Source organism: Lactuca saligna, chromosome 5 (genome assembly GCF_052625555.1).
Source record: "Lactuca saligna cultivar CGN05327 chromosome 5, ASM5262555v1, whole genome shotgun sequence".
Taxonomy (NCBI): domain Eukaryota; kingdom Viridiplantae; phylum Streptophyta; class Magnoliopsida; order Asterales; family Asteraceae; genus Lactuca; species Lactuca saligna.
Window position 1 is genome coordinate 30351348 of NC_136421.1, and position 10651 is coordinate 30361998.

Consider the following 10651-nt stretch of genomic DNA (forward strand, 5'->3'; position numbering starts at 1 on the left):
AGTATGGTGCAATTATCACATTATACCTTAATATAAATCCGGTTTAAGGTAGTTAGTACAGCAGTAGTTCCTATAATACAAAACTACAGTACTACAATGATTTACCCATTACATTTTTAGTGATACCCTCACTTAAACTTTAATGTACAAACTATATTTTGATAATGATAGTTACCCTTGGGAAAATTACACACTTTTGCAAGAAACGAACATTTAGAACAGTTAGGTCTTGGTAGAAGATGCACTTTATATAATAGTAGGAATCATAGGGATTTCTAAGGTTTTTCAAACGTTTACAGTTGTTTTACAAACATTTTCATACTTACAGTTCACTTACAAATTCTTACATACAAATTAAGACACTAAATACTTATGATCTTACCAGCTTCAAAGCTGAAACTCGCTTTCAAAATTACTTGTATCCTCAGGTCATCATAGACAGGTACCAATGCAAGGAGAAAGGAAGATGGAGCTTGTTCAAGACTTATCTTTCATTTTTATTTATGCTTTAGTGTTTATCAAAATTTGACAGAATACAATTGTATAATAATTATTTTATTAATTCAATGGATGATGTTGTTGCTTGTTTACTACTTTACATTGTTGTTAATATTATACATGACGTCCTCCACCTCAGAACGTTTCCGCCGTTCTCAGTTTTGGGGTGTAACATAAAGGCTATCTAGTCCCATTTCCTTGTTAGGTAACTAACTTAGGATGATAGGTATGCATACTTGTGACTAGAAAACAATCAAAAACACATAAATTTAGGAGTTCACGGCCCGAAAAAGTCTTAGGCCGTAAACTCCAAATTCAAGGGACAAAATGTGTCCTAATTACTCCTAAGGCTTTAGACTTTAATACCCATTTAATCCTAGCTAATCTATGGACTTTTAAACATCAAGAACACCCCTTAAAGGGAGTTTACGGCCAAGGAACAACTCTTGGGCCGTAAACACCAAGTAAGGGCACCAAAGTGTGCCTAGGGTCCCCTTTAGCCTTAAACAAAAGCCTGGAAGTTATACTTGTGCAAGAGACTTGAAAGAATTAAAACACCGATCCCTTGAGAGTTTACTGTTGTAAACTCCAAAAGAAATGGTCTTTTGGCCGTAAACTCCTCAAAGGAGTATTTTAAGGCCCTAAACTACCCAAAGGATTAAACCACCAAGCTAGGCTTATTCTAGAAATCATTTAGCACTTCAAAACACACATTACCACCAAGATTAGAGTTCACGGCCGTAAACTCAAGGGTTTACGACCGTAAACTCCTTGTGTGGGGTTTATTGGGTAGTAAACTCTTATATAAAGCCCTTTGGTACATTAAACCCCTTTAACCTTGTCCCATAGCAACTTAGATGCAACCATTAGGACCTATAACACTTATACAAAGTGTTTACATGTTCCTAAGTGTCCCAACTTATTTTATTATGTTATTATTTGGCTAATTAGTTATATATATATACTCATTATATGATAACTAGGCTCATGCGTGTGAACAAGTCTCCGTTTGCCACCTAGCATGATATCCGATACTTCAATCCAATCCACTCACCGCAAGTGAGTCCATACCCCTTTAATTAACCTTTGAAATGCTTTTAAATGTTTTAAATACTTTATATGGGGAATACAAGTTAAATACTTATAGTTATTACATCAATCACATGTGATTACATTAATCACATGCGATTAATAACTAGAAAACCAATGATTTTATCACTGTTCAAACTGTTTATCAAACTGTTTTACTTCAAAATGTTTTACAAACTCTTTTACTTATCAAATGCTTTTATTAAACTTTGTTTTACTTCGTATAAATTGCAGGCCCATATATGTATAGATATATAAGAAATGTTTAAAGGGCTTAAGAAGGCCATTCACCCTATTTCCTTTTCGCGCTTGAGATGTGGTCTGGTGGGATTTCGGGTAGTCGTCCGAAGGTCGTTTCAATATTAGTTATATATCAAATATACATGTATAGACATAAAAGTACTTCCTTATTCATACTTATCAGTACATCATCAGTAAGTTACCATCGGGGTAACATAGGATCATACTACTACAATTTCTAGATAAATTAGTTAGTTCATTCATGAGTCAATACTTATTACTACGAGTACTTATACAAATATACTAGAAAGAGAACATATACAACTATACTAGACAGAGAACATATACAACTATACTAGAGGAAGAACATATACAAATATACTAGAACAGTTCATTACATTACATATACAAGAACACGTTAACAATTGTGATCCACTGTATCGGAGCATGTCTTAAATGTCATGGCCCGAGTTGTAGCCAAAATTCTCTTGGAGGGAGAGCGTGAGTTTGCGTATAAATCTATACTGGATTGACTATCCTACACCTTGTTGTTAGCTACAGCCGGACCTGCAAGTCTGCGGGTGCCAAACGTCATTCCGTTATTACGACCATTCGTATGTCGTTGTTACCAGTCGATAGTATGGTGCAATTTATCACATGATACCTTAATATAAATCCGGTTTAAGGTGGTTAGTACAGTAGTAGCTCCTATAATACAACACTACAGTACTACAATAATTTACCCATTACATACTTTTAGTGATTATTTCACTTAAACTTTAATGTACAAACTATATTTTGTTAAATGATAGTTACACTTGGGAAATTACACACTTTTACAACAAATGAGCATACAAAACAGTTAAGCCTTGGTAGAAGGCTACTTTAATAGAAAATATAGGTTTTTCTGAGAGATTCAAACTTGTACAAACACTTACAAACATTTACTTACATTTTACAAACTTACACTTGAGATATGTTCAAACGTTTTTGGATGACAAATACCGACACTAAAATAATTATGAACTCACCAGCTTAATGCTGATAAACTCTTTCAAAATAACTTGTATTCTCAGGTCATCAGTAGACAGGTACCGAGGCCAGCTTTTGAGAAGATGGAGCGCATCCAAGACTCATCTTATTTTGATTTACATTATTTTTGGTGTCTATAACTGTACAGGACACGCTTGTATTAAAATTATATATTTAATGCAATGGATGATGTTGTTTGCTTATTTACATTTACTGTGCTGTGATACTTTACATGACGTCCTCCGCCTCAGAACGTTTCCACCGTTCTTGGTTTTGGGGTGTGATAGTTTGTAAATTAGTCAAATCATTATATGGACTGAAAAAGGCTCCTAGAAAATGGAATGAAAATTTGTGTTCACCTTTGTCTTGCTTTGGTTTCACTCAGAGTATTAGTGATTATTCATTGTTTGTGAGGTCTAAAATAACACCATTGTTATTTTACTAGTATATGTGGATGATATACTCTTGACTGGAAACTGTAGTATTGAAATTGAAAATGTTAAATTGTTTCTTAAGTCACAATTACGAATAAAGGATTTAGGTTTATTGAAATCATTTTTAGGAATAGAAGTGTTACCTGTAAATGGTGGTGTTTTATTAAATCAGAGGAAATATTGTTTGGAACTTTTACATGAGTTTGGAATGTTGTGCAGTAAACCTATTAAGACACTTCTAGAAGTTAACTTTGTTTTTAGTTGTGATTGTGATGATAATTCTGATTACACTGTTAAAATTATTGAGTTTCAGAAACTTATAGGAAAATTGATCTATTTGACTATGACCAGACCTTATATAAGTTATGTTGTACAAGTTTTAAGTCAATATATGCATAAACGCCGTTAGTCACATCTAAATGTTGCGATACTTAAAAAATTGTCTTGGAAAATGTGTTTTTTTCTAAGTCAAATTCTTTTGATCTTGTTGCTTATGTGGATGTTGATCGGGCTAAATACCTATCAACCGGAAGGTCTGTTACTGGTTATTTGGTATATTTCGGAGGTTCGTTAATTTCTTGGAAAAGTAAGAAACATAGCACAATATCCAGATCTTCTACTGAGTCTGAATACTGTGCTTTGGGTTCTATCACATGTGAGATTTTATGGATTTTGAAAACTTTTATGATCTTGGTCATGAAGATTTCTCTCCTGTTAAATTGTTTTCTGATAATGAGTCTTCAATAAAGTTAGCGTTAAATCATGGTTTTCATGAAAAAAAAACTAAATATTTCGAAATAGATGTTCATTTTGTAAGAGAAAAAATTGAAAATGGAGTTTTAAAAGTTATTAAAATTGATTCTTCTGATCAGTATGCTGATATTCTGATTAAGTCTAACATTTGCATAACATATTTTTTATCAAATAGACTCAGCCTTATGAATATGTTTATAGGTAAGTGATTTGTTGTAGTCTCAAATGATAAGTTTGAGAGGGGCTGTTGAAAATATTAACCAACAAATACAAACTTATCATTTGTGGGGTTTGTGAGTCTTAATTTATGATTACAGGATATATTGTGTAAGTTTCTTGTATTTGTAGGGTGGTTTGTGTATGTTTATGCAGGTAATTAGATAACGTAGGTTTGTTGATCCAAATCCGATCTGTGGGTCATCCATGGCTTGATATTTTACCCCGGGTATTTAATGTTTTGAAGCTGCTCATTTCGTTCATAACTCAAGAATTAAGTTGGATTGATATTCTCTCATTTTTACTCTTCGTCTCTAGATTAGGGTTTCACATTTAAACTTCTTCTGTGTAGATTCTTTTCTTGTAAACGTTTGAGCGATTGAGTGTGATTGTAGTGAGGATTTTCTTTGTATTTGTTTGATGAAAACCAATTGTTTCATAGTGCATGAAATGTCGATGTTGGGAATGTGTTGAGTTCTTGAGTTTATATTTTGTTACAGGTTCTAACAACGACGTGAACGTTCTTGACCAGTCACCAATATTCGATGATATTTTGTTAGGAAAGACACTGAATATTCATTTTACATTGAATGGAAATAAATATATGTTTGGGTATTACCTTACGGATGAAATATATCCATCATATTCCACATTTGTGAAGGCGTTTCGACACCTAATGGAACCAAGAGACAAATTTTTCAAGAGAAAACAAGAAGGAGAACGTAAGGATGTGGAACGTGTTTTCAGAGTTCTAAAATCGAAATAACACATAGTTGAACATGCGACATGACCATATCAGTTAGAAGTTCTACAATATATTATGTACGCATGTATCATAATGCATAACATGGTGGTTTAAGATAAAAGACGAAATAATGTGGAGTATTCGGCTTCGGAGCCCAGTCACATGTAATTTCAACCCGATACATCGGAATATTTACATAGGACCATCAATATTCAAGACACACTAAAATACAAACAATTTTGAGAAGATTCGGTTGATTTTATGTACGGTGAAAATGAAATGAATAAATTAGAGGAAAATTTTATTTGCTGACACCATGCTCGACCATCACCCTGCCATCAACACAACATCTATCGATGCCCTTATCGTCTCCATCATTCAACGTCACCACCAACTGTCACCATCTCTTCTCCCACTCTGTTAGGTGAGTCGATTTCTATCATGCTATTCTTTTAGGTCATTTGAACTCATCTACACAACCATAATTTTATTGAAGAAGATGAAACCTTGGCTTCTTCAACACTTTCTGCTTCCAACGCCTATAAATCCTCTCTGTAAAAGAAACCTAACTCTTTCCCCTTTCACACTGTGGGTCTAACTATTGTTTGTGAAAAAACAATGTGAGTTTTTGTCATATATTGCATCTGCTAATTTTATGGTTGAATTTAGGATTACGACAATTGGAAGTATTGTCTGTAAGATGCTACTATAATTGCCCATTTTACCCCTCTTCTCTCTCTCTCTCAAATTAAGTATGTTGCTAATGTTTAGTAGTTTCTTACAATTTTGAGGCCTATACATGGTGTCTGTAGAAAGACAAACACAAAACAGTGACAAGATGTTGACCAAATCCATAAGTGTTGTTGAAGCAAAAGCCAACACCAGCCGCACAGTTTGATTGCCTCATTTACTATCTTTTTTACTCCAACTAAACGGGTAACAATTATGCATTGGAACCTTTCCTTTAGACAATGAATTTAACTCTTTTCAATTTTCTGTTGTCTTTGAAGGAAGATTTGAACTCAGAAGGTTACTTCAGATTTGGTATATAATTGAAGGAAAATTAGGCTTTTTAAACACCTTGAAATTTGGTTTGTTATGTCTACCTTATATTGTGATATGATGAATTGTTTATCAATTTTTTTACATATTAACTCACATAATTTTTTGTTGGTCTATTTTTTGTGAATTAACCTTTTGCTAAGTTTGGTCAATGGTTGTTGTTAGCGCTATAGTGGATAGAGGCACACCATGGATTGAGATACTTCAAGGGAATGATATTAGGAGCCCATCATCTGATGGACAAGTGAGAGATTTGATTATAATATTGAAAGTTTTAGTATGAGCTTGGAGCCATGGCTTGAGCATATCCAAAGTGGATAATTAGGAAATTATGGTTCTATACATCTACTTTCATTTTATTGTTTACTATAACATCTAACTTTCATTTTTTTTCTATTATAACATCCAACATTTAGGAAAATTGTGTAAAGTGGAGGGGGTATGGAGAATACTCTATGTGTATTGTTGAAAACAAAGTTTGTTTCTATGTTTATGATGCTAGAATGCAGTAAAGGGTATAACTATCATTTATGAATGCCATAAATGCATTGAAAGTTGTTTTCTTTATGTTGAAATTACAACATTAATTTTCAAAGAAAGTTTCTTTGATTTTTTTGCAGGGGACTTTGGGGGTTTTGTAAAGGATAGAATGGATATATTATAGGCAGTAGGTCTATTTATGATAAAAGGTTACGTTTTATTTTACTTTTCACTTGACATCCTATTGGCTCACCGTCCACATAAATGATACTACTTATAACATCAATATTATATTATATATAATTGTATATGTTGGTAACTACTTATTGTCTCCATTGATATTTTAACACGTATTAAAATATATATAGTATTTGATGTTGAATATAAGTAGGCCTAGAAGAAAAGAAGATAATCTGAAACATATAATATTGTAAATGTTAATTTTAAAAATAAATGGACAAAATATAGCTTTTAAGTGTTAATTACACATACATTATTCAATAATACGTAACCATATACAAATACTTTTAAAAGTTGTCTTAATTGGGATTAGAAATTAGATTAAAAGGTGGATTTTTCATGATTCCATTCAACCTTTGGTTAATCATTTGGTTGAACATGGGTTTATTTTTTTTATTTTTTATATTACACTAGTACAGAGAAGAAATAGTATAGGATCGATGTTATTATTAAAAATAGTTATTTGTTTCTAAATGTTAGTTTTAAAACATTTATTTTAAATACATAAGTATCTAAATTTTTTTTTGGAGAATGTCCTTTTTTGAATAAAAGGGTAAATCCTCAAAAGTAGACTGGATTGTTTAATTTCGATAATACAATTGGTATCATTAAGAAATTTATGGTTAATTCTTATAATTTGAATGAAAAGGTAAATACCCATCAACCCACAATTTACTTACTTGAGTGTATAACATCAACAAACTACACATCAAAAATCGATATATAAATTGATGTCTGAAAGCCAAAATAGTGGATTCAACCCAAAATAGGAACATACCTCATTGTTAATCGTTACGCAACATATATTACAAAACTACTAATCACTGTCCAAAATCTATTTGTATTTGTTGAAATGATGTATGTGTTGCATCGCATGGTTGTTTCATAACTATTTTTAATTATCAATATTATTTTCGTTTCTTATCCGTGATTTCTATTCATTAAGCATGAGTGGGATTTCCCAATCAAGAACATAAAATAAAGAAATTATATCTCACTAATCAATATTGGTTTTTACCGTTTTACGAATTAAGTTAAGTGTAAAATACAGTACAAGAAATTTATTGGTATTGCAGATGTTGAAAACAAAAACTCTAAGTTGCATTATATTTTGAATACACAAAGAAATATAATATCAACAAGACTTTTGACTTAATAATTTTACTTGCAGAGGAAATAAAAGTTTTTGGATCAAATTTACATGGTGGGTTTAACTTTCCAAAATTTGTTTTCCGTTGGAAATTCGGTATTCAACGTCAAATTCATGTTGTTATTTATTTAACTATTAATATGGTACTGGTTTCAAATGAATATTATTAGAGAAAATTACACGAATGGTTCATGTGGTTTGTGGTTACTTGCATGCTTGGTTCCTAGAAAGATTTTTTTAACTCGGACCGTCTCCGAAACTTTAATTTGTTACACGCCCTGTCCCTCTCTTAATCTTTCCGTTTGTTTAGGTGTTAGTAACCCCCATACCGGGGGCATTTTGGTCCTTTCACCATCGCAAGGCCTCTAAAACCCACATGTTTCATTCTTTGTGGTCATTGTAGCCCTTTGTGCCTTGAGAATTTGGAAAGATGGGTCGGCTTGTAGATGGATCAAACTTCCATTGAAGATATTCTCATTCTTAATATGGGGTATTCAAGTGAGACACTTTATGAGATCGATTGTGTTCAAAGGATGCTTGATCATTTCATGGTTGCAGATCAAGATCACGTTCAAGATGGAAGTGAAATTACTGATTCGAGTTGCTTAGAAGACAATGATGATGATTTAATCAAGAATTCTTACTCGCTTACACTCGTGATGATGGTGGCTAATCTCATCGACAACTATCTTTCTGAGGTGGCATCTGATGTTAACTTAAAGCTCAAAAAGTTTCAATCTTTGGCTGCTACTGTCCCTGATTTCGCAAGGTCAATCGATGACAAAATGTATCAAGCAATAGATATATATCTCAAGGTACGATTGATTTTTAAAGTCAAAATTAAGATGGAATTTGTTAGAAATCCAGGATAAAGATTTTCTTAAACGTAATATTTGCAATCATATAAAGAGGGACAAAATATTTTTCAATTTAGTCATAGAAATTTCTGAAATGTTGAAGTGGAAGTTCGAAGTCAAATGGTGAAACATTGTAATCGTAATTTTACAGGCACATCCATGGGTGATAGATTCCGATCGGGAGCTACTCTGCCGGTTAATGGACTGCCAAAAACTATCACTAGAAGCCAACACACAGGCCACCCAGAATGAGAGACTGCCGCTCCGTTTCATAGTTTTGGTTCTCTTCTTCGAACAGCTCCGGTTGCAGATATGTGTCGCCGGCTACTTATATGTCTCTGATAACTACAACTCACAGGCACACACACCTGAGCAACAGCAGCATGGTGCCACCGGAAAGTGGGAATATGCACCTTTTTCCCTTCGTCTGGATCGCATGCCCAAGAGAAGAATATGAAGGGAAGAAGTGAGAAGAAAATTTTGAGAAAAAGAATGAACGAGGTGGGTGAGGTGGGTTTTTAGAGGCTTGAAATGGTGAAATGACAAAACTACCCCCACTATGTGGGTGGCTAACACCTAAACAAATGGAAACGTTAAAAGAGAGATTGGGCGGGTAACAAATTAAAGTTTCAGGGATGATCTGGGTTAAAAAATCTTTCTAGAGACCATCCGTGTAATTTTCTCATTTAATTATATTATTAAATGGACAAGTTAAAGCTAACCCACTTAGCTAACAATATCTCTAACAAAGTATTTCTAACAATGATGTCATGAATTCAATGTCGCATATATATTAGCTTGCCATTCTAAAAATATTTGCAAATATTATTAAATGGTATGTGTTTACATGTCAATTTGGTATAAGAGCACTTTATGACAGATCACGATTTCCATAAACCTATGTGACATTCCAAATTTTTGTGAAGTTTCATCTCAAAATGTACACTTATTTTTTAGGCAAACATTCTTAAATTTTATGTTTTTGATAGATAAATCAAACATAAGGTTACATGTTAGCAACTTTTAAACAACTATGAGACTCACATTTTTAGGGCCCTTAAATCGTATCATAAAGACAAAATTGTATGCAAAAAATGTTTACTTTATCAAATTATATTTTACGGAATAATGTTCAAAATGATGTTTTAAGGGTTTATGTAAAAATGTTTACTTTATCAAATTATATTTTACGGAATAATGTTCAAAATGATGTTTTAAGGGTTTATGGTATACGTTTATTATCAAATATTCAAACATTTATCAAATCAATTTATTTATTTAAGTAAGCTCTACTATTCTCTTATAAGTAAATTTGTAAATGTTGATATTAAAATAATCTTACTTGCAATTTGTCATTTTTCATAATACAACTATATTAAACTCACAACAGGGATTCAAACCCAACAACATCAGATGTTATCTTTCTTTTTTCGAAATCAAAAGTTTAAGTATCCTCTAAATCATATGTTGAATTAATAGTATTTTAGGACTACATTTGATTTCCTCCCAAAAAAAACTATAGAAACCCTTCCATCGAATCAAATATATTGTTAATAATATTTGTAACTACAGATTGTGATGCACATATATAATGAAAAATAACGAGGTCCAACATATATAAAAAATTAAACAAAAATAGAAAATGTATAATACAATCTAGAATTTGAAGATTTTTTAAAAGTTTTTACATAAAAAATAGTGTCAAGTAAGGATTTTTATTTTGAGGAGAAAAAAAAATGGTGTCAAGCACGGGTTATTTGAACAAAACAGTGTAGGGAGTTTGCCCCACTTCCAAATAGGGACCATCACCCCTTTTACTATATTGGATCCACCCCAGATTCTTGGTATTGGATAA

General features: G+C 32.3%; 1 pseudogene; it reads left to right on the plus strand.

Moving 5' to 3' along the window:
- Positions 1 to 8385: 8385 nt before the first annotated feature.
- On the plus strand, positions 8386 to 9253 carry LOC145045165 (BTB/POZ domain-containing protein At5g03250 pseudogene; annotated as a pseudogene).
- Positions 9254 to 10651: the final 1398 nt, after the last annotated feature.